Source organism: Ochotona curzoniae, unplaced genomic scaffold (genome assembly GCF_017591425.1).
Source record: "Ochotona curzoniae isolate NIBS_2020 unplaced genomic scaffold, NIBS_Ocur_1.0 patch345, whole genome shotgun sequence".
In the NCBI taxonomy this organism is placed as follows: domain Eukaryota; kingdom Metazoa; phylum Chordata; class Mammalia; order Lagomorpha; family Ochotonidae; genus Ochotona; species Ochotona curzoniae.
Genome location: NW_024466912.1, coordinates 13,019 through 39,416, shown reverse-complemented (window position 1 = coordinate 39,416; position 26,398 = coordinate 13,019). Strand labels below are relative to the sequence as shown.

The 26,398-nt window shown below is 51.2% G+C and overlaps 1 long non-coding RNA gene and 2 pseudogenes across 2 annotated transcripts; 2 read left to right on the top strand and 1 right to left on the bottom strand.

Moving 5' to 3' along the window:
* LOC121167195 lies at positions 1 to 20,159 on the top strand (annotated as a pseudogene).
* LOC121167201 lies at positions 11,589 to 13,923 on the top strand (annotated as a pseudogene).
* On the bottom strand, positions 20,154 to 23,996 carry LOC121167210. 2 transcript variants are annotated; one of them, XR_005885568.1, is made up of 3 exons: positions 23,737 to 23,996; positions 22,589 to 22,711; positions 20,154 to 21,260 (listed from the first exon to the last, which is right to left on the bottom strand). It is a non-coding gene; the product is annotated as an uncharacterized LOC121167210 (long non-coding RNA). The 2 variants fall into 2 exon arrangements; XR_005885567.1 differs by having other exon boundaries at positions 23,746 to 23,996.
* Between the last annotated feature and the right edge of the window lie 2,402 nt (positions 23,997 to 26,398).

Here is a 26,398-nt window from a genome sequence, read left to right as displayed (position 1 = left end):
ATGGGCTCTGTGGATCTGGGGCCCCCATCTTTCCGTCTGCTGCTCTCAGGGGCCATGGCGCTGAGAGAGACCTGGGCAGGTAAGTGAGGGCTCAGGAAGGAGAAAAGGAGACACCATGCAGCAGGGTTTCAAGACAGGGGTAAGCAGAGTAGAGCCCACATCACGAGGCAGGGAGCAACTCTTTTCTAACTTTAGAACTCAGGGTCTGACCTTGATTCATTCCAATGACAGCACCCCAGTGACAGACCTCTTCTTGGGCCCCACACCGCCAGACTGGAGAACAAGCTTACAACATAGACACTCTGTACAACACAGCACATCCAACTAGAGCAGGCCCCTCATCTTCCCTCTCTTTCCTGGAGTGCTCTTCCCAGTCCACCATCACTCTTTTTTTTATTATTATTATTTTTTTATTTTTGACAATCTTTACATAGTTAATTAGGGTAAAAAGGTTCAAGGGCTACAGGAAAATGGGTAAGACTATTAGTTCCATATTGTTTCCTTCATGTATCTGAGGTAAAGGGGGATTTTAAGGGAGAAGCCCCACCCAGTCTCCCACCCACCCCAGGTCCCTGATGTGGGGCATGCTCCAAGGGTCTTGTTCAAGTGGTTTTGATAGTTCAACAATTCTGATTTGCTCTCAGTCTCACCACTTCAAGCACAATGAGGTCGCTGAAGAATCCACTGGTTGACATAGGACAGTCCACCATCTTTGTGAGAGTCCTCACTAGCCTTTTCATGGAAGCTATAGTCATGGCAGCAATGGTCATTGCTGTGATAAAGAGAAAGAGGTGCTCAGGTAGAGAAGGGGTGAGAGATTAGTCTTAGCTCTCGTGTCTCATTGGTCTCATTGTGGGATTTAAGGCCCTGACAGCAGTGTTCCCTACCTCACTTACAGAAAGCACAATCTATACACCTGCTCCCCACCCAGGTCATGTGTATGCCAGCATTTATGCTACTGTGTCCCACATGTGGAGCTATCACTTTGCTGACCATGGGAACAGAAACCTGAATCTATATATATCAGCTGAAGGTCTCCACTGAGGACATGCCACTGGTAGGGAAGCTGGCATGCTTCCCACATACCTGCTTTTCTTGAATGTCCTCATCATGGCCCACGTCTGAAGCCTCAGGCCTTATAACCTCACTGGATCCAGGGATTTCTTTCTACAAGGATCCAGGGATTGAGAGTTCCTTAGGGTTTCACAGCACTTAAAACTCACTGGCCCCTCAAAGGGTATTTCCTTCTCACAGGTAGAGAAGGGGGCATTTACTCTCAGGCTGCAGGTGAGGGTGAACGGGGTGATCCCTGACACTCTGAGACCCTGTGTACACAGTTCATGGAGGAGCCCACCTACCTCACTATTTGTGACCTCTCTCTGCTGTTTACTGTGTCCCAGCGCAGAGCAGTGACAGTGCCCAGGGCTCTGATGCATCTCTCACAGTTAATACAGGTGGGACCTGGAGGGTCTCAGTGGGAGAGGGGGTGGGACAGAGGGAACATGACTGGGTTACGGTGAGTCTTTGGATTTGGACATTCTGAGTGGTGGGATGCTCAGCTCACCACTTTAGAGAGATGATTTGAATTTTTTCATGACTGTTTTCTTTAGTGTGACAGCTGCCTCATATGGAACTTATCTGGGTATGTTCCTTTTCTTTCTACAAGAGTCAGGAAAGACAACAGCCTAACAGGGTACATGTGGGCAGAAGCCAGGACACACGTCCATGGATCTGGTACCTGACATCAGAGACCCTGCTGCATCTTAAGAGCCAGCAGGACATGAAATCACTGTTTGGTTTCCAAGGCCAAAGACCATCAGTGAGATCACTTGTAATGTGACCACTTCTTGATCAGGGAGAGGATACAGGGAGCAACACGCCAGCTTCATCCCGTGTCCATGGTTCACCGCTGGTCCAGGTCACACAGCATAGCCAAAGCAGCAACCTTGGACCCCAAGCCATGAAGTATGGCTCACTGTCATCCCCAGCCTGTCTGGGTGGCACGCCTCCCCAGGTCTTGTCTGTAAAGAAACCAAAAAAAAAAAAAAAGAGAGAGAGAGAGAGAGAGAAAGCAAATGAAGTGAGAAAATACTAGAATAGAATATCGTTTTGTCTGAGCAAGTGCAGAAACAAGGCACTTTGAAATGTATACAGTATTGAATACATCCCCATATTGGCTAATAGAAGTGTTGGTTCTCATTTGTAACTCAGCTTTTTTTTTATTTGTTGTTGTTGCCAAAATTAGCATGTGTGCTCTAAAAAAGGAAAACAGAAGTTTTGAAAACTTGTATCCATCACCATAAATTTTACAATTTCCAAATACCTGCAACCTTTTCTCTTAGAATTTGTGATATTACAAAAGATAACTAATTTTCAAATTAAGTGACAACAGGAGAAAACCTAAGTAATATGATCACACAGTGTGTTACAGTACTTTCTGAAGTCATGCATTAGCAAAATCCATTCAGTGTGCAGGATGAACCCGTGAGTTTTAACACACCAGAAAACCAAATATCCCACAGTAGGGCTTCAGCTTCTCTCCTAAAAATAACCTTAAAAGCTGGCATTTAGATGACATTAGTGTATGATCAAAGTAACTATTCATAGTTATTTGAATACATTATTAAGGTATTCCTCCTACATGTATATCTAACACTGATTTTCTTTCTTCATTTAGTACAACCAGAAAAAAGGCTAAATGTAGAGCAAAAGTGAAAATCCAGTAATCTTCTACCTAAACAGACAAAAGGAGCTGCAAAGAGACAAAGGGTGAAGATTCACTCTTCTCTTTATCCTGTTTATTTTAGAAAGTTATTTCTTGTAAAACCAGTATTCATTCAAAACTCATGGAATATACCAATATTTAAATGGTTTCCATTTCTGTACTTGAATGTATGGGTACATATAAACCAAATTCTGTTTCTCTTTGGGGTCATCACCAATTCAGAAGAGCACAAAAGGATTTGGAAATCAAAGTACCTGGGAACCACCGACTTAGCCCCAAGTTGGCTTCAGGAAGACAATGCAAAAGGAGCCTCAGTGCTGGGTGCCAAGGCAACCCTGCGATCAAAGGCTCGGACCCCAGGGTGGCTCTCAGGATCTCAGCGAGTGTGGGGTCTGGACAGGAGAAGATAGAGCGAAAGGGAGTCCTGGTCTCCACTTTTCCTTCTCACAGACTGTGTCTCGGGCTCTGCTTACAAAGACACTCAGGACTAACGCTCAGGTCGCAGTCCCATTGGACGAGCGATTTCGGAAAGAGCCAATCAGCGCCGCCCAATTAGAAAGTCACCCCTGAGCCTCAGGTTCAGTCTCCACAGATAGACTGGTTCCATGGAACTCATTACCCTCCTCCTGTGCTGCTCGCGGGGCCCTGGCCCTGGCGGAGGCCCTGGCCCTGACCGAGACCCGGGCGGGTGAGTGCGGGTCGGGAGGGAGACGGGCTCTGCGGGGCAGGAGCGAGGGGAGCGCGGCGGGGACACAGGACCCCGGGGAGCCGCCTCCCCTGCAATCCCTGAAGCAGAAGTTCCCACCTCATTCCTTCCGCATTCCCTTCATCCAGCTCCTTCCCAGACGCCCCATTTACTGTTTAGCATCACCAAGGACCCTTCCTTCCCTGCGGTTCCTTGGAACGTAGACCCCCCCTCGGTATGTCTCCAGGCGGGGTCGGCCCAGGTCTCAGCCCCTCTCTCCTCCAGGCTCCCACTCCCTGATGTACTTCCTCACCGCCGTGTCCCGGCCCCATTTCATGGCCGTGGGCTACGTGGACGACACGCAGCTCGTGCGCTTCGACAGCGACGCCGAGAAACCCGAGGGCAGAACCGCTGGTGCCATGGATGCAGCAGGTGGAGCAGGAGTACTTGGACAGCCACATACAGCGCAGTAAAGAGCAGGCACAGATTAACATTGTGTACCTGAACACCCTGCCCGGCTACTACAACCAGAGCGAGGCCGGTGAGTGACCCGACCCTCCCCACGTGCGCCCAGGGCGCTCCGGGTCCCCTGGCCGAGGTCCCCCACCCCGAGACTGCGCGCCCCGCGGAGACCCTCGGCGGGAGGAGCCGCGGGACACGCCCGGGTTTCGCTTTCGGTTTCAGCTGAAATCCCCGCGGGTCGGTGAGGGCGGGGCGGAGCTGCGTGGCCAGGGCTGACCGCGGGCGGGACAGGCTCTCACACCTTCCAGTGGATGCACGGCTGCGAGGTCGGGGAGGACGGGCGCCTCCTCCGCGGGTACAGGCAGGAGGCCTATGATGGCAAGGACTACATCGTCCTGAATGAGGACCTGCGCACCTGGACCGCGGCCGACATGGCGGCTCAGAACAGCAAGCCCAAGTGGGAGGCTGCGGGTGAAGCTGAGTGGCTGCACAAATACCTGGAGATGGGAAAGGACACTCTGCAGAGAGCAGGTGCGCGGGGCTGGGAGGGGCCGCCCTCACCCACCTCCCCCGGGCTGGGGCAGCAAGGAGGGGAGGAAAGTGGGAGCCAGGCCAGTGTCCCCCTCTCCTGCCGGCCACAGCAGGGACGTCCACCTTGGTTTGGGGTTCAGAGCCAGAGACCCACTGTTCCCTCAGGAGAGGAGGACCTGGGGAGGGACGGGGGGAGGCACAGAAGATTCTGGAAAGGACCCTCTCAGTACCCTGCACTCCACCAAGATTTTGTTGATCCTGGCCCCTCCCAGACCTGTCCTCAGCCTCAAGCCAGTGAACTGGGAGGTTTCATTCCAGCCTATCTTCCCCTCAGAGACCTGGGCACTCCTACCATAGCCAGATACCTGATTCTAGAACTTTCCAAACACTAAATTTACCGCATTGTCTTTATCCAGGCAGGGTCAGGGTTTTGACCTCCTCCACCACCCCATTTTCCCTGTCCACTCTTAGGAAGGTTATTGAGTGTAACTTTAGTGTCAGGGGAAGAACATGAAAGGCCTGAATTATCCAAATCTTCCCTCAGAACCACCCACAGCACATGTGACCCACCACCCAGTCTCTGACCAGAAGGCCACCCTGAGGTGCTGGGCCCTCGGCTTCTACCCCAAGGACATCACACTTACCTGGCAGCGAGATGGGGAGGACCTGACCCAGGACATGGAGCTGGTGGAGACCAGACCTGCAGGGGATGGAACCTTCCAGAAGTGGGCAGCTGTGCTGGTGCCTTCTGGAGAGGAGCACAGATACACATGCCATGTGGTGCATGAGGGGCTGCCTGAGCCCCTCACCCTGAGATGGGGTAAGGAGGACGGGAGGGATGGAGTCTCCAGCAAGGGTGGGAATGAGACCAGGAGTCAGAGCCCCTTATTGTCCCTTCCCCTCTCAGAGCCTCCTCAGCCCACTGTGCCCATGTGGGGAGTCATCGCTGGTCTGGTCCTCCTGGCAGCTGTGCTCATTGGAGCTGTGGTCACTGTTGTGACGAAGAGGAAGCACTCAGGTAGGGCAGGGTGAGGGCTGGGTCTGAGTCTCCTGTCCCCCAGTGAGAAGGTCCCCCTACCCCGTTCCTGGGAAGCACCATGCACACATACCTGCACCCCTAGCTGAGCCCTGGCTGCTCACACTGGCTCAAACTATGGCTTGAAAAAAATAAAATAGTCAAATATTTAGCCAGGCTAACAAACAGTGTTAGAAAAACTCTGATAAGTAAAATTACAAATTTGGGCCTAGCGCTGTGGCCTAGCAGCTAAAGTCCTCGCCTTGAACGTGCTGGGATCCCATATGGGTGACGGTTCTACTCCCAGCAGCCTGCTTCCCATCCAGCTCCCTGCATGTGGCCTGGGAAAGCAGTCGAGGACGACCCAAAGCCTTGGGACCCTGAACCCACATGGGAGACCCTGAGGAGGTTCCTGGTTCCTGGCTCCAAATCGGCACAGCACCAGCCATTGCGGTCACTTGGAGAGCAAATCATGGGACAGAGGATCTTTCTCTCTGTCTCTCCTCCTCACTGTATATCTGACTTTGTCATAAAAAATAATTAAATATTATTATTATATTACCCTCCTCCAAAGCAGGGTCCCAAGACCTTGGGCCATCTTCTACTGCCTTCCCAGGCCACAGTCAGGGAGCTGGATGGGAAGTGGAGCTGCCAGGGTTAGAACCGGTGCCGATATGGGATCTGGCTCATATAAGGTAGAACTTTGGCCGCTAGGCCACTGCTCCAGGCCCAAAAACAAATCTTGAAACAAAGAAAACCAGAAGAGCCTGGTGCTGTACCCTAGCAGCTAATGTCAGAAATCCCACACTCACTGGTTCACTCCCCGGATGGTCACTGAGCCAGGGCTGGGCCAGGCCGAAGCAGGATCCACCAGCTTCCTCCTTCTCCCTGATGGCTGCAGGGTCCCAGCACTCAGGCCAGCTTCTGCTGCTCTTCCAGGCACAAGGGCAGGGAGCTGACTGAGACGTGGAGCACACAGGACTCTGTTCAACAGCCACATGGGACACTGGCATTGCTGGCAGCAGCTTTCCATGTTACACCACAATGCCAGCCTCTCATAAGAAAGCTTCAGAAACAATTAACTCCTTCAACTTGTAAGTTTGATGCAAATAAAAACAAAGCCTCCAAGCACGTGAAGGCCATGCTGCCGGCTCTGAGGGTCACCTGACAGGTACACAGGTGCTGGAGGAAGCTTTCCTGGTCACACTGAGCCTCCAGGACTAGATCATCACTCACAATCACCTCCCTCCAGTAGTGTCTGTGTTGGCTGTCATGCAGTTTGATGGGTGAATATCAAAAGATGAGAGATAAGGATCAATGTTGCATAGTGGGTAAAGCCTCTGCCTGTGATGCTGGTATCCTATTCAGGTGCTGCTTTGTGTCCCGGAACCTCTGCTTCTGATGCAGCTCCCTGCTAATGCACCTGGGAAGGCAGTGGGAGATGCCCGATGTGATTGGGGTGCTGCACTAATGTGGGAGACCTGGAAGAAGCTGCTGGCTCCTAGTGTGAGACCCACCCTGCTTCGCCACTGCAGCTTTTTGGGAGGTGAGCGGCAGATGTACAACTTGTCTCTCCTACTCTAATCCTTCCACTTCTCTCCTCCTTTCTTCCTCTCTTCATTTTCACCTCTCTTTCTGTAGTTCTTTCAAATAAATAATATTTTTTCAAAATGAATAATATCATTTACAGCATAATGGATAGACTGAAAAATGTTTATGCTAAACGACAAGTCAGACATGAAGAGACAGATGTGTCCTGTTCTCTCTCATATGTGCACGCTAAACAGCAAACAGGGATCGGCACTGTGGAGGGTAACAGGTTGAGAGGCAAACACCCTTCTTATATGGACACCACTTCAAATCCCAGCTGCTCCATCTCTCATCCAGCTTCCTGCTGTGTCACGGAAAGTAATGGAAGATGCCCAAGGGCTTGGATCCCTGTCACCCACGGGGGAGAGCTGGATGAAGGCTCAGGCTCCTGACTCTGGCCTGGTCAGTGTCAGCCTGTGCAGCTCTCACTCTTCCTGTGCAACTCTGCCTTTCCAATACAGAAATAAATCTTCAAAACATAAAGAGAAGATAATGTACTGAAAAGGACATGGAAATCATAATTGACCATATGGATCAGTACACACTCCACACATGCAGTAAAATGCCACAGTTTATAGAAACACGTACAGTAATCATGTATGTGAAGATCAGGATACTTAGGACTTAAAGTCCCAGTTTCAAGCATTAGACTGGCCTAGCATGGATTCTAGTTCAAGACGTTAAGCATTTTGGAGCTTCCATTGTTCTCTGTCTTCTGGAAACCCACCAGCTCTGGAAAAGCCATCTGCCTTGGCACACACAGCCCTGAGGAAAGGACCTGAGGCCTCTAACACTGACCACCAGAGGGCGCCACAGCCCAGCATCACATGGGGCAGCCCTGGCTCTCAGCTTCACTGCTCCCTGGGACAGTCTCAGCAGAAGCCTTCATTCCAAACAAATGAAAACAAACAGATGTACATTTCTATGTAAAACAATGGGATACTATAAACTTTTGGTCATTGTTTCCAGTTGCTAAATTATGAGAAATTTGGTATGTGCCATAATATATAAAAGAGCTTCCAAAGAGGATGAATGATTGCAATTTAACTGACAGTAACTGGAAGATGATAAATGTGTCCTTTGGCTTCAAGACACAAGAATGACCATGGTTAGTCAGGATGCAGTTAATTACTGTTCACAATCATCTATTTGACTTTCCATTTTCAACCTGGATTCAGTTAAACATTAAAAGAAAGGCCAAACCAGGCAGCCTGGTCCTATAGTGGCTCCTATACACACCCCATGGGCAATTGCACACATCTCTGTTCAACCAACTGTTGATGTGGATGTCCCTGGAAACTGATTTTTTTTAAGTTTTTATTTTTTATTTTTTATTGGAAAGGCGGATATACAGAGAGGAGAGACAGAGAGAAAGATCTTCCGTCCGATGATTCACTCCCCAAGTGAACGCAACAGCCAGCGCTATGCCGGTCCGAAGCCAGGAGCCTCTTCCGGGTCTCCCACGCGGGTGCAGGTTCCCAAAGCTTTGGGCCATCCTCGACTGCTTTCCCAGGCCACAAGCAGGGAGCTGGATGGGAAGCGGGGCTGCCAGGATTAGAACCAGCGCCCATATGGGATCCCGAGCATGCAACACGAGGACCTCAACCACTGCGCCATCGCACCTGGCCGTGGAAACTGATTTTTAAAATGAAACTAAGGGCCCCATCAGTGGCCCTGAGACAGGAGTTACTCTGGGTTGGACTGGCCAGTCTGGGGAGCCCTCCAAAGGACCGGGCTCTCTCTGCACAGATTGAAGTGTCCGTCACTGTGTGTAACAATCATTCTGACGGGGCCAGGGGACAGCACCTCGGAGTATTGATTTACATTTGCCTGTCAGCTGCTACTGTTGAGCATTTTCCAAATATTGGCCATTTCTAGTTCTTCCAAGAACTCCAAATTAGTTCCTTTACCCATGTCTGTATTGGACTGACTGGATTGGTTTGCTTTGGTTTATTCTGGTTTTAACAAATACTGGCAAAAATGTGTGGAAAGGGAAAATCACATACAAAGCTATCAGAAATATAAATTAGTACAACTATGGTAGAAAACACTGTGTTAATCTTTGAACTGCAGCTTCCATATGATCCAGCACTCCCATTCCTGAGCACACAACAGAAGATCTGAACTCATTGTGTCATGGAACCTGCTGCACTGCTTACAGCAGCACTGCTCACAATGGCCCAGATTTGACATCAACTAAGATGTCCATCATCAGATGAATGGATAGAGAAAATACAGTATACAAACATGATGGAATACTATTCAGCTTTGCAAAGAGTCCTGTCTTCTCATTTGCATCCAAATGGTTGGAGGTGGAGGACATCATGCTGAGTGAAATGAGCCAGACACTAAAACAAATACAGCACGCTGTCTGATGTAGGAGCTAAAAATGGAAACAATGTATCTAAACATAGAATGTTATGATTGGAGGCCAGAGAAGTAGGGGAGTTAAAGGAGTTGTGACCAAGATAAAGAGAGGGACTGAGAGTGGGAGGGAGGGGTTCAGCGTCAGGCATGACATCCCCCCAGTCCCTGACTCTGAGGACCCTGGGACAGGTAGGTGGGTGCCCTGGCTGTGAGAGCTGCTCCCCACTGAACCCTGACAGCTGTCCCACACACAGGACTCCAGGCCTTCACCTGCAAGGTGCTCAACTCTGCCCCAAGCTCCAAGGAGACTGGAGGAGGACTCCAACCTCAAGAGGACAGCTCAGCTCTGTGAGAGCCTGCCCAGGGAACACGGCCACACCAGGCCTGGAGTCTGACATGAAATGAACAAGGAAGGAGTGTGGTTCTGAGCGACCAGGTGTGGTACCTGTGATGCAGGAATGGAAAGCTAGCAATACCTGGGTCCCAGTGTGCACCTGACACCCCAGGAAGTGTCATCCTTGCTGGAGGGATTCGTGAACTCTGGTGAACACTCCTCCCATGAGACAAAACTTTCTCTAATGTTTGTTTTGTATGTTTGTCATATGATGCAATTAAACACTAATACAATCTTATTTGGCTCTTTGGATTAATTGAATGCCTTTTGTCAGCATGTATCACCATGTGTTGGAGTTACAGCTTTGACCAACAGCCCTAAGTCTGTGCTTATGGGCCCTACATTCTAGTAAAAGTGAGATGGAGCCATTACAGTGAGTTACCTAACAGTCTACTTGTTTATATGAAGGGCAGTGTCAGGGAAGGCACTGTGGCACTGGGCAGGGTAAGCTGCCACCTGCAACCCAAGCACCCCAGATGAGAGCACCTGTGTGACTCCTGACTGCCCTGCTCGCTGCTCGCCCACCTGGAAAGCAGGGAAACATAGACCTGGTGCTTGGGTCCCTGCATCCACATGGAGGCCTAGATGGAGCTGTGGGCTCTGGCTCCAGCAGAGGACACAGCAGGCTTTGGAGAGTGAATCATCGGGTGAGAAATCCCCTGGGGATTTTCTGTTGCCTTCCCAGGCACATCAATAGGAAGGTGGATGGAAGCAGAACAGCCTGGACTTCAAGAAGCCCCAGGATGTGTGGTGCTGGCCTTGCAAATGAAAGAACTCACTGACCCACAGCAAACGCTGCTGCTGGGCTGTTTTCATGAAGCAATGATCCTTCTGACTCACATCAGCAAGGCAGCTGACCACAGCGGGAATGACTGTCCCTGGGTGGCAGGAGAGGGACCCTGCTAGGGCCCCAGTTCATGACTGAGGTGGGGTGGGAGGGACCACAGGGAGAGGAGGAAATGATAAAGGAAGAGCTAAGAGGAGGTGAGGACACGGGACAGGAATCTTTTGTTTTAAGATTTATTTTTATTAGAAAGTCAGATACACAGAGAGGAGGAGAGATGGAGAAAAGTTCACTCCCCAAGTGGTCACAAATGGCTGGAGCTGAGTCAATCCATAGTTAGGAGTCCAGAGCTTCATCTGGGTCTATAATGGGGGTAAAGGGACACAAGTCTTTGGGTCTTCCTCGACTGCTTTCCCACACAGGGAGTGGGGTTAGAAATGCCATCCATACGAGATCCAGGCACATGCAAGATGAAACTTTAGCCTATAGGCCTGGACAATGCCCAGAGATCAGGATTCTAAAGCAGCAGGTGCTCAGGTCTCAACATGCTGTGTCCTGAATATTAACAGGAATGTTCACAGAGCCCAGGTGGGATCTCAGCATTCTGTATTTAATGCATTCTGTGGGGCTGCCTTAAATCTAGTATACTGCTGATGTGAATCAGGTTGACACGCATGGGTCTAGGTATAACTAATCATAAAAAATGGGCACGTCCTGATCAGGTCTCTCAGGATCCCTCAGCCGGCCCCGGGCCTATCCTCAGGAGGGGACATCACACAGGCCTGGGCAGCCGGGCACAGGGTCAGGGCACAGTCCCTGGTACCCACCTGGCCCTCAGGGTCTCAGTCCCAGGGCGGGTCTGGGCCAGGGAAGCAAGTGCAGGGGAATCCCCACCTCCTCCAGGATCACTTCCCCTCTCACAGCCTGAGTGAGCTCCTTCTGCCCGGACACTCGTGACTCGGGTACACCTTGCACTCCATTTGGGCGAGCGCTTCCAGCGGAACCAAACAGCTCCGCCCAACTCGGATCAAATCTCCTCAGCCGTCCAGGATGGGGTCCATGGCGCCCCGGACCCTCCTCCTGCTGCTCGCGAGGGCCAGGGCCCTGGCCCTGACCGAGACCCGGGAGCGTGAGTACGGGTCGGGAGGGAGACAGGCTCTGCGGGGCAGGAGCGAGGGGAGCGCGGAGGGGACACAGGACCCCGGGGAGCCGCCTCTCCCAGACCTCACACCCCCTACACCTCGCCATCTCACCGACCCCGGCTTATTCAAGACCCTCCCCTCTCCTCACCGCCTCATCTCGCGGTCCCCACACTCCCTTAGTCTCCGCCCCAACCCAGCTCCGCACTCCTCGGTCCCAAGGGTCCCGCTCCGGGCGGGGTCGGCCCTGGTCTCAGCCCCTCTCTCCCCCAGGCTCCCACTCCCTGATGTATTTCCTCACCGGAGTGTCCCGGCCCGAACTCGGGGATTCCCGCTTCATCGATGTGGGCTACGTGGACGACACGCAGTTCATGCGCTTCGACAGCGAGGGCAGAACCGAAGACGGAATGGATTCGGCAGGAAGAGCAGGAGTACTGGGACCTTGAGACAAAGATCTTAAAGAAACACGCACAGGATATCCGCGTGGACCTGAACACCCTGCGCGGCTACTACAACCAGAGCGAGGCCGGTGAGTGACCCGACCCTCCCCACATGCGCCCAGGACGCTCCGGGTCCCCTGGCCGAGGTCCCCCACCCCGAGACTGCGCGCCCCGCGGAGACCCTCGGCGGGAGGAGCCCGCGGGGCGCAACCGGGTTTCCTTTTCGGTTTTGGCCGAAATCCCCACGGGTCGGTGAGGGCGGGGCGGAGCTGCGTGGCCAGGGCTGACCGCGGGCGGGACAGGCTCTCACACCTACCAGGTGATGTACGGCTGCGAGGTCGGGGAGGACGGGCGTCTCCTCCGCGGGTACTCTCAGTCCGCCTATGATGGCAAGGACTACATCGCCCTGAATGAGGACCTGCGCACCTGGACCGCGGCTGACATGGCAGCTCAGAACACCAAGCGCAAGTTCGAGGCTGCTGGTGATGCTGAGTACAGCAGGGCCTACGTGGAGGTCACGTGCGTGGAGTCCCTGCACAGATACCTGGAGATGGGAAAGGACACTCTGCAGAGAGCAGGTGCGCGGGGCTGGGAAGGGCCGCCCTCACCCACCTCCCCCGGGGCTGGGGCAGCAAGGAGGGGAGGAAAGCGGGAGCCAGGCCAGCGTCCCCCTCTCCTGCAAGCCACAGCAGGGATGTCCACCTGGGTTTGGGGTTCAGAGCCAGAGACCCACTGTTCCCTCAGGAGAGGAGGGACTTGGAGAAGGACAAGGGGCAGGCACAGAAGATTCTGGAAAGGACCCTCTCAGTACCCTGCACTCCACCAAGATTTTATGATCCTCATCCCTCCCAGGCCTGTCCTCAGCCTCAAGCCAGTGAACTGGGAGGTTTCATTCCAGGCTATCTTCCCCTCAGAGACCTGGGCACTCCTACCATAGCCAGATACCTGATTCTAGAACTTTCCAAACACTACATTTATCGCATTGTCTTTATCCAGGCAGGGTCAGGGTTTTGACCTCCTCCACCACCCCATTTTCCCTGTCCACTCTTAGGAAGGTTATTGAGTGTAACTTTAGTGTCAGGGGAAGAACATGAAAGGCCTGAATTGTCCAAATCTTCCCTCAGACCCACCCACAGCACAGGTGACTCACCACCCAGTCTCTGACCAGAAGGCCACCCTGAGGTGCTGGGCCCTCGGCTTCTACCCCAAGGACATCACACTTACCTGGCAGCGAGATGGGGAGGACCTGACCCAGGACATGGAGCTGGTGGAGACCAGGCCTGCAGGGGATGGAACCTTCCAGAAGTGGGCAGCTGTGCTGGTGCCTTCTGGAGAGGAGCAGAGATACACGTGCCATGTGGAGCATGAGGGGCTGCCTGAGCCCCTCACCCTGAGATGGGGTAAGGAGGGCAGGAAGGGGCAGAGCCCCGATCAAGGGTTGGAATGAGCCCTGTGGTTAGAGCCCTTTATTGTCCCTTCCCCTCTCAGAGCCTCCTCAGCAAACTGTGCCCATGTGGGGAGTCATCGCTGGCCTGGTCCTCCTGGCAGCTGTGGTCACTGTTGTGATGATGAGGAGAAAAAGATCAGGTAGGGCAGGGTGAGGGCTGGATCTGAGTCTCCTGTCCCCAGAGAGAGGATCTCCCTACCCCGTTCCTGGGAAGCACTGTGCACACACACCTGCACCCCTAGCTGAACCCCAGGTGCTCACACTGGCTCTGGTGTGAAGCCTGAGTGAAGGTGAACAACAAACACTCCACGGGAATGACTCTGCTCATGGGAACCTGAGTTCCAGCAGCCCCAGGTCAGGGGGAGATCCCAGTTAAGGACACACCTCCAGGAGAGGCACCTCCTGACTCTTTCCTGGGTCTGTAGCCACAGTTCTAGAACTTTTCTAACATGAACTAGGCTTCTGGCCCTGCCTTCTCCCTGCCTCTCACTGGATATTTTCTCTCACAGGTGGGAAAGGAGGGTGTGGTGCCGAGAATTTTAAATCCCCAGATAATCATCAAGTCTGAAGTTGGTGCTAAGGCATAAAGGTGGTTTATTCAGGTTAGCCTAGGTATCCCAGCCACCTCCCCCAGCCCAGCATGGCTGGGCAGGGGAGGGGCAGCCGCAGCCGAGGCTGCTAGGATCCGCAGGGAGGACAAAAAGAAGCGCAAGCCGAAGAGGAAGAGAGAGAGCCCAAGCCCCCCAGTTCTTATACATTTCAGGCTATTAATTATACAGTCATGATTTAGCAGGCTTCTATTGGTGGGTTTGAAACAAGCAACTTTCAAAAAGTACAAATCAATGAGCTATTGGGCAGTGAATCTTATCAAACACCAGGTACCTCCTTCCTGAGGAGTGGTCTGCCTACGTGACCTGCCAGGTGTCCTGCTGGGTGTCACCTAGACTATCAGGCCTGGAGTTCACACAGCCCCCAGCCAAGCAATTAAGGCAGAATCACAAAAGGCAGAAAATGCCTAGGTTCTTCATTCCCCCCTCTTTCTAGTAACTAATCAAATCTTTGATTTAGTAATATTCTTAGTTATACAAGTAATATAAGTAACAATGTACAAGCATCATTGAAAATATTAACATTCAAGAATCTCTCAGTGCTAAGGGGTTACATGTATACAAGACAGTTTCACCAGGAACCGGAGACCCTAACTGCCTATCATCCCATCTGGCTCCTATATGTCCAAACAGAGGACTGGACCCAGCTGCTTTTAAGGAAAGGGGACGTAGTTGTCTGCTCTTGGCTGCTTCCTGCTGAGAGGGGACGCAGTTGAGTAACAGCAGCAGTGGGGGGGGGGTCCATCTAACGGTTCCTGATAGAAGGTAGACATCATCAGGTGTTCGATGTACAGCCTGGCACTTGTAAGGCTTCTCTTTGTTGAAGTCTAGATGACAAAACATAACATGGTTATAATCCTTCCCAACCTAGTAGGTCGTGTGCTCAGTTAGAAACTTTAGTTTGAATACTTGAGCTCAAGATACTCATGAACTCAATGGAACAGGCAAAACTCCTTTTGAGCTGCATAAATTGCTGGTCTAGATCAATCAGAAGGCATAGTAATAATGCAAGGATTAGCATATAGCATCAGGATATAAGCCCATTCATTACAGGACAGGTAAATGCAAGCTGACTCTTTGGCAATTATTGCATTTGACATTTGAAAATACTGCAGTTTTACATCTAGGTAGGTGATGTCTACCACAGTAATCAGAGGAGGGCGGAGTTTGCCTCCAACCAAACCTGGAATGGATGGCAGAACTCTGGCGGGGCCCCTCAGGTTGTGAAACCACCATTGCACCAATGAGGGGGACAAACTCATATCATTCCACCAAGTAAGGGCCTAGGCGACCCTCATTTCAGCTTCCGTGTCAAGGAGAGCCTAAAAGATCCTTTCCTCATCTGCTCCATGCCCTTCTTCCTCCGCAGTCTTCCACTTCAGGTCTGTTTGCTGCCTGGGGAGTGGAGGCCCATCTAAATTCTTTTTACATCCATTTTACAGTTATTCTTTCCCTTGAAACTGGTGAATCTAACAGTAAGGAACTGGCAAGTGTTAGATTTTTCGAATCAATTATACTTTACCAATCGTTGTAAGCCCTAAGAGTTTCAGGATGAAACACATAGCCTAGAACATAAAGCACAGCACTGAAAACATTCTGTTGCAAGACCTACTAGTCACACTGTAGATGGCAAAAGATTTAAATTGGTTCTCATTTACAATAACCCAGTAGTTTGTAGTTAAGACAGAGGCAAGCAGTCTATTAGTTATAGCCTAACAAGCCATGTACTTGCAATTGAAGAACACAAGAATCTTAAGTAGGTGAGCAAAGAGATCCCAAACAATTTGGCAAGTGAGGAAGGCATGAGCTCTGCCACAGAGCATTCAGGGTGTTCTACCCCATTAAAGCTTAGTTGTGGTACTGGTTGAGCAGTCATAGGCCAACTAACTTACAGGCCGCTGGTAGCCATTGTATTCCAAGCTCTTCTTACTAATAAGGCTTTTTAGATCAGGAGGTTACACTTCCCATCGCCTCTTGGCAGTGGGTGGGTCCCAGGACAGGGCATCTCATGCCCGGATCCCATAAGCCCGCCATCATGGGCACATGGTGAGCTGGGCTTGGGCCTGCCTGGGCTCCAGGGCTGCTCCCTTCGGGGTGAGTACACTGACCGAGGGGGGAGGTCGCTGGAGCCGGGCTAGGCAGGCCCACCCACCGCTCTCATTGGGCGGCGGACGGGAGCGGCGTAGGGCGCAACCTTGGGCCTGGGAGGTTACACTTCCCATCGCCTCTCGGCAGCAGGTGGGTCCCGGGACAGGGTGTCTCATGCCCGGATCCCATAAGCCCGCCATCATGGGCACATGGTGAGCTGGGCTTGGGCGGCCAGTGTGCCATTTGGTGCCAGGCTTTGTTTGCTGGCCACCCGGCAGGGGAGCTCTGGGATTTTGGTGGTTTGAATTGCTGCTTATGGGGCTCCACGTTAAACCTAATGTGTTTCTACGAGGTGAATACATCCTAAACGTTCCCAATGACAGTTACTCTTCCTTTAAAGAATATGTTACCACTTAGCAATACTGACCACCAAATACCAGTTCATGCTAAAGCTATGGCACGGGGCTTGTCCAGTAGACGCACTGACTGGATTACGGCTACCACCAAGGAGCACGTGGGCTGGAATGGGGGCTGCGTTCTGATCAGGTAACAGTGAAATCCCCCTTGGCACAAGTGTGGACTGGGACTGGACGCACCAGGCTGGACCAGACCCCAGCACTGTCTGGTGCTCCTGGAGGACCAGGATAGACGTGGGATGGACTAGGCTAGGTTGCAACCCCTACTGAACCATGTGTGAGCCGTATGTGGGAATGGACTGGACGAGCCATGGCTGGGCTGAAACATCCAACAACAAGAACCAGCTTGGGTCGAATGGACCCACTGGCATGCGCAAAATCTGGCACTGGGAGAGGTTCTGATGGAGGAGCCTGGGCAACTCCTCTGGCAGGACACAGACCCCACGGGTAAGTGCAAGAAGCATGAATGGAAACAGCCCAGAGCAGGCCACAAGAAGTTTCCCACTGGCATACATTAGGCATGGATTGGGGGCAGACCAGGCTAATCAGTTAACGTCATCACTGGCAAATCCCGAGCACCACAACAGAGTAAGGGTCGAGCCAGGTTTGGTTGCGATAAAAACCAGTCCACTACAGAATGCCAGGATGAGGTTGTCTGTGCCAGATGTGACTGCAGTGCCCAGGCAGCACACGTGAGAACCAGGAAGGGAGGGGACAGAGCCAGCAGGGAAATAAGGGGTGGTTCCCCTGCTGGACAGCTACTCCCACTGGAGAGCACTAACTGGGAGGGGGGCAGACCAGTCTAAGCAGGGCTACAACACCTGTGCGCCTCATGTGGACTATATCAGGGAAAAGCCAGGATGGTCTGATTGTTCCTATGGGTGCAACCTACAATTAGAATAGGAGAGGGCTGTTTGGGCATAGCCGCAGCATCAGCTGGCAAAAACTGGCACTGGGGGAAACTGCAGAACCACCTGGAAAGTGCACAATCTGGGAGTGAGAGACCTGGGAGGGAAATAGTGGGTTCCCCCCTCTTGGGTTACCACTCCCATGAGAGGGCACGAGAACTAGGACGGAGGCTGTGGTAGCTAGACAGAGAGGCACTCAACCACACCCGTGAAGGCTTGACTGTTGAGCTGGTTAGATGAATCTAAGCTTCAATGCCATTTGCCATGTACGATAGCCAGGGGGGATGAGGAACAGATTGAACTGGTCTGCCACACATACTGGCAAACCAGGGTAGGAGGTTGGCCTGGTGGGGGTTATTGTGGGTCTCTCTCACCAAGATGCAGCTCCCACTGGTTTAGGTGAGGATCGAGTATGTGCTGTGCAGAACCAGGCTGGAATGCAACACCCATTGGTTCCAGTAGAAGGCGGGACTGAAAACAGAACCAACCCAGCAATTGCAACTACCAGCAATCAAGAGGGGGAAACAGTACGGACTCTCAGTGTATAAAAGTCTGATGCCCCTAATAAACTTCAGCTTTGACCATCAGTCAGGGTCCACCCGTGTTATTATAGGCTCCGTGCACCAAGTCCGTCGCTGCGGAACAGCGACAATGGACAATGTCAATTAATGGATTTTTCAACAACCTCATCGTGTTTGGAGAGGCGAGATTGGCAGCAATTTCAAAACTGGTGAACTATTGAAACCACTTGAGCGAGTATCTCAGAGCATGCCCCACATGCGGGACTTGGGGTGGGTGGGAAACCGGGTGGGGCTTCTCCCTCAATATCCCCCTCTACCTCAGATATGTGAAGGAAACAATATGGAAATAATAGTCTTTCCCACTTTCCTGTAGCCCTTGACCCTTTTTGCCCAAATTAACTATGTAAAGATTGTCAAAACAAAACAAAACAAACAAACAAAAAAAAAATAAAAGCTCCATACCAGCCTTCCTAACAAAGGCCATGTACCCTAAAAAAAAAAAAAAAAAGATCCACAAGTCACTACTTGGAAACATCTATGGATATTAATAACATATCTTTCTAGTATAACTCTGAAGATACAGGTCCTGCATGGGAAGTCAGTACACAGTGACTCCAGTGAATTTAACAAATTAGCACTTAGGTGTGACGTCAGTGATCACCTGCGGCTCTTGACACATGATGCTTAGGCCATGGAAGCCTCTTGAATCCACAACACCCCCAGAATTCCTTAGACAAGGCCATACACAAAGTGGAAGTTCTCTCCTCCATTGAGAGAAGAGCACAACCATCTTTGATGGCTACTTCTTTGCACTGGGGCATGGACCGCTGAGGTCCTTCACAGAGGAGGACACTCTTTGCAGCAGTGTCCTGGAATTTCCACACCTGATATGCTTGCTTTCTTGCTGGCTCTCCTGTCAGACCAGAATGCCTTTGGGCTGATTCTGAGGCCACTGAGTGCTACTCAAGATTGTCAGTCTGAGTCTGCTTTAAGAACCGTTTCCCATGTAGCAGCATTTTAACATTACCCGACATCTGACTCTTCATTGAACACTTTCATATATATAGCCATACATTTTACCACCTAGTTCGTGGGGATTTGGCGTCCTATGGCGTTTTAAAACTGTGCCCTTAGCAGTAAGTCCATTTGAATACATTCAGAACTATTCAGCTGAACAGACTTTGTAGGTGCTGAGAAAAGAGACACAGACATGACTCTCTAAGAGCTTAATTGTGTATCCATACATTATTTTCAAAAAGAATTTAGCTTAGCAGTTCTCATTCATGAGCATTTTCATCCATAAGCCACTTAAAATAGACTACATAGCTTGCCACATTCAGATAGCACTGCGAAACCACCTGTAGGATTTTGCACACTCTTACCACAACCAGATGGTCACTTAGATATCAGGAAGGAAGGTTTGAGGAATTTACATAACAACAAGAGGGAGTATACTAGTAAACAATTTCTTTCTCTAGCAGATGCCTTTTCTTAGTGTTAGTTTCCTGTTCCCCTACTTGGGGAAAAAGCACCTCTTTTTGACCTGTTATCTAAACTGAGGACCAAGGAGTTCCTCTCATGTAAATTTTCACATCAACCACCTGGAGCCTTCCTGGTGGCAGGATTGCAACTAATCCTGGCTCCTCACTGGCAAGGCTTTCCAAAGTCGTTTCTGTAACCAAAATTTTTCTGCACAATTATCTTTACCAACCAAAAGATGCAATCTTTGACGAATGTTGTTCTGAATCTTATCAAACACCAGGTACCTCCTTCCTGAGGAGTGGTCTGCCTAGTGACCTGCCAGGTGTCCTGCTGGGTGTCACCTAGACTATCAGGCCTGGAGTTCACACAGCCTCCAGCCAAGCCATTAAGGCAGAATCACAAAAGGCAGAAAATGCCTAGGTTCTTCAAGGGAACTACACTAAGGCTGCAGGTAAGCACTGGGGTGTGTTTGGGGGTGGAGGAGTCCCCAAAGCCCTTGCTCTAGTCAGCTGCCCCTGGAGGTGCTGCCCACCCACTCCATAGCTCCTCCCTCAGCCACACCCCCTAGGCTCTCACCAAGTCCCGATTGGTTCTCCCAGGTGGGGACAGTGACCAGGGCTCCGACTCCTCTCTCACACCTTGAAAGGTGAGACCTGGAGGGCCTCAACGGTGGAGGGTCCTGAGTGAGGGGACACAGAGAGGCTGTGGATTCCTTGTATCTGGACATTTTCACAGTGTGCTGTGCTGTTCCTGTCCTCATATGCAATGACCTCAAATTTCACCTTGTTTCTGTAGTGTGAGACAACCCCCTTGTGGGGACAGACCTGCTGTCTGGTGCATCTGCTGCAGCTTCATTCTTCCCTGTGCAATTCATTTTTTCCAATTCCAATCACGAGATGTTGGTGAGAAAATTAAGAGGAAAATTCCAAAAATTGGACAGAGAAAATAAACAGAAGCACCAGGAACCTTCCAGAATCTGTTTCCTGTGTTGAGTCATAGCAGGTGGGGATGGGAGAGGCTGGGAGGCTCTGGGTGAGGATGAGGCTGTACCCAGGCAGTGCTCCATCCATCACACTTTCCCGTGGTCATTGCTGACCCGGCTCAGCTGTCCCAGCGTCCTGGTTTTATTGGCAGCATGTGCTCACCAACACATGCCAACATAGGACTCACCTATGGCCAGGCTGCCCTATCTCATGGACCCAAGGCTATGGAGGCTGCATGGGGCCATGGCCACCAAATCTAGAGCTTAAGTTCATCCCTCAGCTCCATCATCCTATGTTCATTTTGTTCCTTAGTGTCACTGGCTGATTGCACCTGCTCTTCCTGTGTGTGAGCTCTGGTGGCCTTCACTTCTGTGTGTGCAGGAGGCAGTGTAGGAGGGAAGCAAGAGGGCAGAGGACATTTGTGAGAAAGCTCAGGCCGTGGGGACTCCAGCAGGAGGAGACCTGCTCTGCAGCAGCCACAAGTGGCGTCTGTCGCATGATCCACTAATGAATCATGGGGTCTGGAAGGGGCAGGTGCAACATCCTTATCATTCAGTCGACTTTGCTGTGGGTCAGACTCAGTGCTGGGCAAGGTGGTCCAGGTTGAGTGTGAGGGCCAGAGCAGCTGGCTGTCTCACCATCATGGTCAGCAAGCACTGTCCCGAGGTGGTGACCCTGAGTAAGGTTGGAAGGACACAGTTAGTCATCTGCAAAGCTGCTGTGGGGGAGGAGGACGGCCAGTGCAAATGCCCTGGGCAGGAGCAAGTCTGCACACAGAGCAGGGAGCCATCAGGAAGGCTGGTCGGGACAACACCATCCAGCAGGCTTCATGCACACTGAGACTGGGCCCTGGCTCTGAGTGAGATGGGAGCCATGAGGCAGCTCGGAGCATAGGAAGGACATGTGCACCTTCTGTCCAGGGACCACCCTGGCTGCTGCGTGATGATGGGGCTGAGAGACTGCGAGGCTGGATACATAGATCTAGGGGATCCTGTGAAGCCCAGACAGGGATGCCGGTCACTGTGGTGGGTGTGGGCATGGGCAGAGTGGGAGATGAGGTTCTGGATCCTTCTGCAGCTAGATGCACAGCACTTTCTGTGGGCTGCATCCAGGGGAAGAGGAGGAGGTGAGGAGGACACCCAGGGCTTCAGGCCGAGCCAGTGTGGGGATGGCATCACCGTAGGAGAAGGGCAACTGGGAGGGTGCATTCCATAAGGCACCACCCAGGCATTCAGTGCAGAAACCAGGATGTTGGTGAGAAATGAGTGACACTGCAGGGCTGGGGGTGACCACGAGTCGGTTGACGAGGGGAAATGTCTGTGTGGGAGACTCACTGAGGAGTCGGCTCCACATGAACCACATTTGCATTCAGGAGCAGAGATGGAGCACCCAGGGAGTGAGTGAAGAGTGATGAGAGAGGGTGCAAGAAGGAGCACTGGGCCTGCAGGGCTAAGTCGAGGGGGAGAAGGAAGGTGGTAAAACCACAGCCCCACTACCTGCAGGGCTAGGGTCACTGGGAGAACGAGGGTCCACAGACATGTTGAGGGGATCCCGTGAGCACTGGGAGGGCTGGGACAGTCTGGAGCAGTCAGGGGTCTGCAAGTGGCTCAGATGGGTGCTGATGGCACTGCCTCCAGAACACACTCTGGCAGCAGGAGGGAAGACAGGATTCCCACCTGGACCTCAGCCTCCCCTGAAAGATGGTCAAATGAGCACACCTGGGCCCTGGACACCACACAGTGAGGGACGGCTCTGCCAGAGACCTGGGGGCAGGCAGCCTAGTTTACAGCAGTGTCACTTATGATCCAGGTTTACTAAGTGGGAAACACATATACCTGGTTCTGAGCCACACTTCCCCTCTGAGCTTTGACAAACTCCAAGTTGTTGTGCTGGGCAATGGTGCCAGACAGGGAAAGGGAGTCCCAAGCCCAGGCCCCACCCTCACCAGGCACCTTCCTGGTTAGCTGGGATTTCAGGGGGAGGGGCAGTCACTACATTCTTACCTTGTGATGTTTCAGCTCCCAGTGTTCACATCCAGACAGGGCACAGCCAAGGTCAAAGGCACCTGTGTTCTCTGAGAGCCCCATGATCAACACAGCTGTCACCCACACTGGGAACCCCTGGGCCTGTGAATAAGATAGTGGAGGCACAAAAATTATTTTTATTTATTTGAAGTTGTTTTTTGTCTTTTTGAAAAGGAGAGTGTTCTCCCGTACCCGGACATCCACAAATGTCCACACAGCTCGAGGAGTGGCAAGCCAAAGCCCAGAACACAAACTCAGTCCAGTGGTCCTGGTGCATCATGTGCTGCCTCCCAGGCGTGCACTGGGTGGACGCTTGGCAGAAAGTAGAGCCAGGACTCCAAATGAGCACTGAGATGGGATTGGGCATCCCAAGTTGCATCTCCACCCCTGTGCCAAGTGCCATGGTTCTCAGTAAGGGTTAAATAAAGGGCACAGCTGGTTACTGATGACACAGGACATTGGAGATACACAGTACCCTCTCTCCTGGTGAGGCAGAGCAGGAGGAAGGTTCAGGAAGAGCACACAGCTGAGAATATGAAACATCCCAGGATCCTGCTGCCTCACATGGTGCCCCACACAGATTCTCATGCCTTGAAGCCCACAGTGAAATCCAGAAGTTGCTAAGTTACCCTTCCCTTGGCTGTGTCACACTGTAGCTGATGAAGGCAGAGGAAATGCAGAGAACCTGGTTGAGGCTGCACAGCCAGGAGCAGAATCCATGGCCTCACCCTGGCTGGTCCCAGCTGGGAACCACAGCCCTGCTGCTGGGCACAGAGGGCACAGCTCACATCCCTGACCCTGGCCTTGGGCCTGCACTAGGACTTCTGTTCATGCTGACATCTTGGGCGTCCTACATTTAGCAGCTCTGTGGTGTGATGGAAATGTTTTTGTTTGCTCCAGAGGAGACAAGGTTCACTTCCTGACTCTCCCTCAGAATTCTTCTTTCTATGGGTCAGTGAGGGAGTGGCTTTTATCTCGTCCAAGCAGGTCTCTGCTTCTCTGACACCAACTAGCAGTCCTGCCCTGAATCCTGGCAGGGACACCTGCAGTTAGTGTCCAACCCGCAGGTTCCAGGCCCATCCCTGACACTGCCCTCACCTCCCAGGCCAGCTGCCCTCAACTCCCACCTTGGTTACCTGCTCTTCTGACTGCAGGATCCTGGTGTCAGGGCCTCTGTGTCCCAGTGGAGTTGGGCTGCAGCCCCTCTCAGCAGCTGACTGCATGGCCAGTCCAGGGGCTCTTCCCGACCCTTCCTTAGAGGTGTCCACGAATCTTTCCTTACAGAGTCTTTCTTGTAAGATTGTTCATCAGTTTGGGGCCCGGCGCAGTGGCGCAAGTGGTTAAAGTCCTCGCCTTGCACGCCCGGGATCCCATATGGGCGCCGGTTCTAATCCCAGGGGCCCCGCTTCCCATCCAGCTCCCTGCTTGTGGCCTGGGAAAGCAGTCGAGGACGGCCCAAGGCTTTGGGACCCTGCACCCACGCGGGAGACCTGGAAGAGGCTCCTGGCTTTGGATTGGCATAGCATCAACCATTGCTCTCACTTGGGGAGTGAATCATCGGATGGAAGATCTTCCTCTCTGTCTCTCCTCTCTGTATATCCGCCTTTCCAATAAAAAAAAATAAAAATAAATCTTTAAAAATAAAAAATTAAAAAGAGAATAACCCTTTAAGCCAAACATAAATGAGGCAGGATTCTGGGAAGAATTGTTGCTTTTATCCTGCAGTCCTCTGCCTAATCCGGAGCCACCTTAGCTTTGGTTTTCTCAGGCTCACGGGTATGAGCCTCGGACAGCCCCTACAGGGAGATCATGGAAGAGTCCGCACCCTATAAGGCCTGGGGAAGGTGTTCGGAGTCACAAAAGGAATGTTTCTCACTCCAAACAAGATTGTGTTTAGGAAAGTTACTTTGAATTAGGAAGAAAAAAGAAAAGGCAAACTATTTTATTTGAGACTTTTCAACCACTACTGAATAATTATGCAGATTTGCTGCCAAAATTGGCCTTATAATTTTAGTCAAGATAACTTCAAACTGTGGATTTTGTTTTATAACTGGATTTGTGGCTCCAAAAATGGAAGATACAAGTCTCTAGCGGAATCCATACTTAACCATTGTCAAAAGATTTACTGGCCACCAGCCAATTTGTTTCGCATCTATCACCTAGTGCCCTACTCATATTCCCTTACTAAGCAGATGGGAGGGGGACCCTTTTTCTGCAAAAGACCACTGGATATTAATAATATTCAAGGCCATACAAAATTATCAACTTAAAAATCAGCCTGCTATATAGTTACTGAATTGCAAGTTCCACCTGTGATATCCTTGGCAGGGCCAGACAAGTGATTTTACAAGTCTTAAATGGTTAGTGGGCCAGACATTCCCCAGCCCCTGATACAGCAGTTTACCTACAGAATTTATGGAATCCAGTGAAAAGCAAAAACTGCAGTTCCTTGTTCAAAATTACATAAAGTTTCATAAAGGTAGTAACAGAGTAATAAAACCAGGTAAACTGCATAAGGGATCTGCTCCTGGAGCTAGCCTGCCTCTGGCATACACCTCTGCACGAGTTACTAACTGCTCTTCCTGTAACTTTCTTACTAGCAAATGGGGTGACCTTGGCTTGAACCAAGACAAGACAGGAAATGCTTGTACCCTACAATCAGACCTCAACTAACAGTGGTACAAAAACACTCCAGCTTCTTCATCTGTTAGTTGCTATAATTCTGAGTAATCTAGTGGGCTTGAAATGCAGGCACCTACAGTGGCAACTACGATGCTTTCTAGAATAACTTCCCCCTGTTCTCATATGTCTCAGATTGCCTCTTCTGGAAGCCAAGCCAATGCAGGTTTCATCTTACAAGCCAACTCTTAATTATTTGTGGCTATTTGGAACACAGTATAATAAATACATTTAAACTTGGATTCAACAAGAATGGATATAATAATAGTAATGTTGGCCATCACCATAGCAAAGGGAGTGGTTTTTTTTCCTTAAAGATTTATTTATTTTTACTGCAAAGTCAGATATACAGAGAGGAGAGATAGGGAGGAATATCTTCCGTCCAACAATTCACTTCTCAATTGAACACATGACCACAACAGCCAGTGCTGTGCCGATCCGAAGCCAGGAGCCAGGAGCTCTTCCAGGTCTCCCACACAGGTGCAGGGTCCCAAGGCTTTGGGCTGTCCTCAACTGCTTTCCCAGGCCACAAGCAGGGAGCTGGATGGGAAGTGGGGCCTCTGGGATTAGAACCGGCACCCATATGGGATCCTGGTGTGTTCAAAACAAGGGTTTTAGCCGCTAGGCCACCGTGCCGGACTCAAGTGGTGGTTCTTTAATCTGAATGATGAAAGACTGTATTTGGATTTGCCAGACAAAAAGCAGCTGTTAAGGATGATAAGCAGCAGCTGATGGCTACCACAGTAACCGGAGAAGGGTAGAGTTTGCCTCCAACCAAACCCAGAATGGATGGCAGAATTCTGGCGGGCCCCTCAGGCTGTGAGACCAACGTTGCACCAATGAATGGCACAGACCAATATCTCCCCACACCAATAAGGGCCGAGGTGACCTCATTTCGGCTTCTGTGTTGAGGAGAGTTTAAAAAGCCCCTTCCCCGTCTCTTCCACACTCTTCTTTCTCTGCAACTCCTTCACATCTAGCTTTCTGCTGCATGGGGAAGGGAAGCCCGTAACCATGGTTCCCTGAAATAAAGGCCACCTAAATTCTTTTCATATATTCGGCTGAGTTATTCTTTCTCTAGTGATCAGCGAATCTAACATTTTTGCGAGA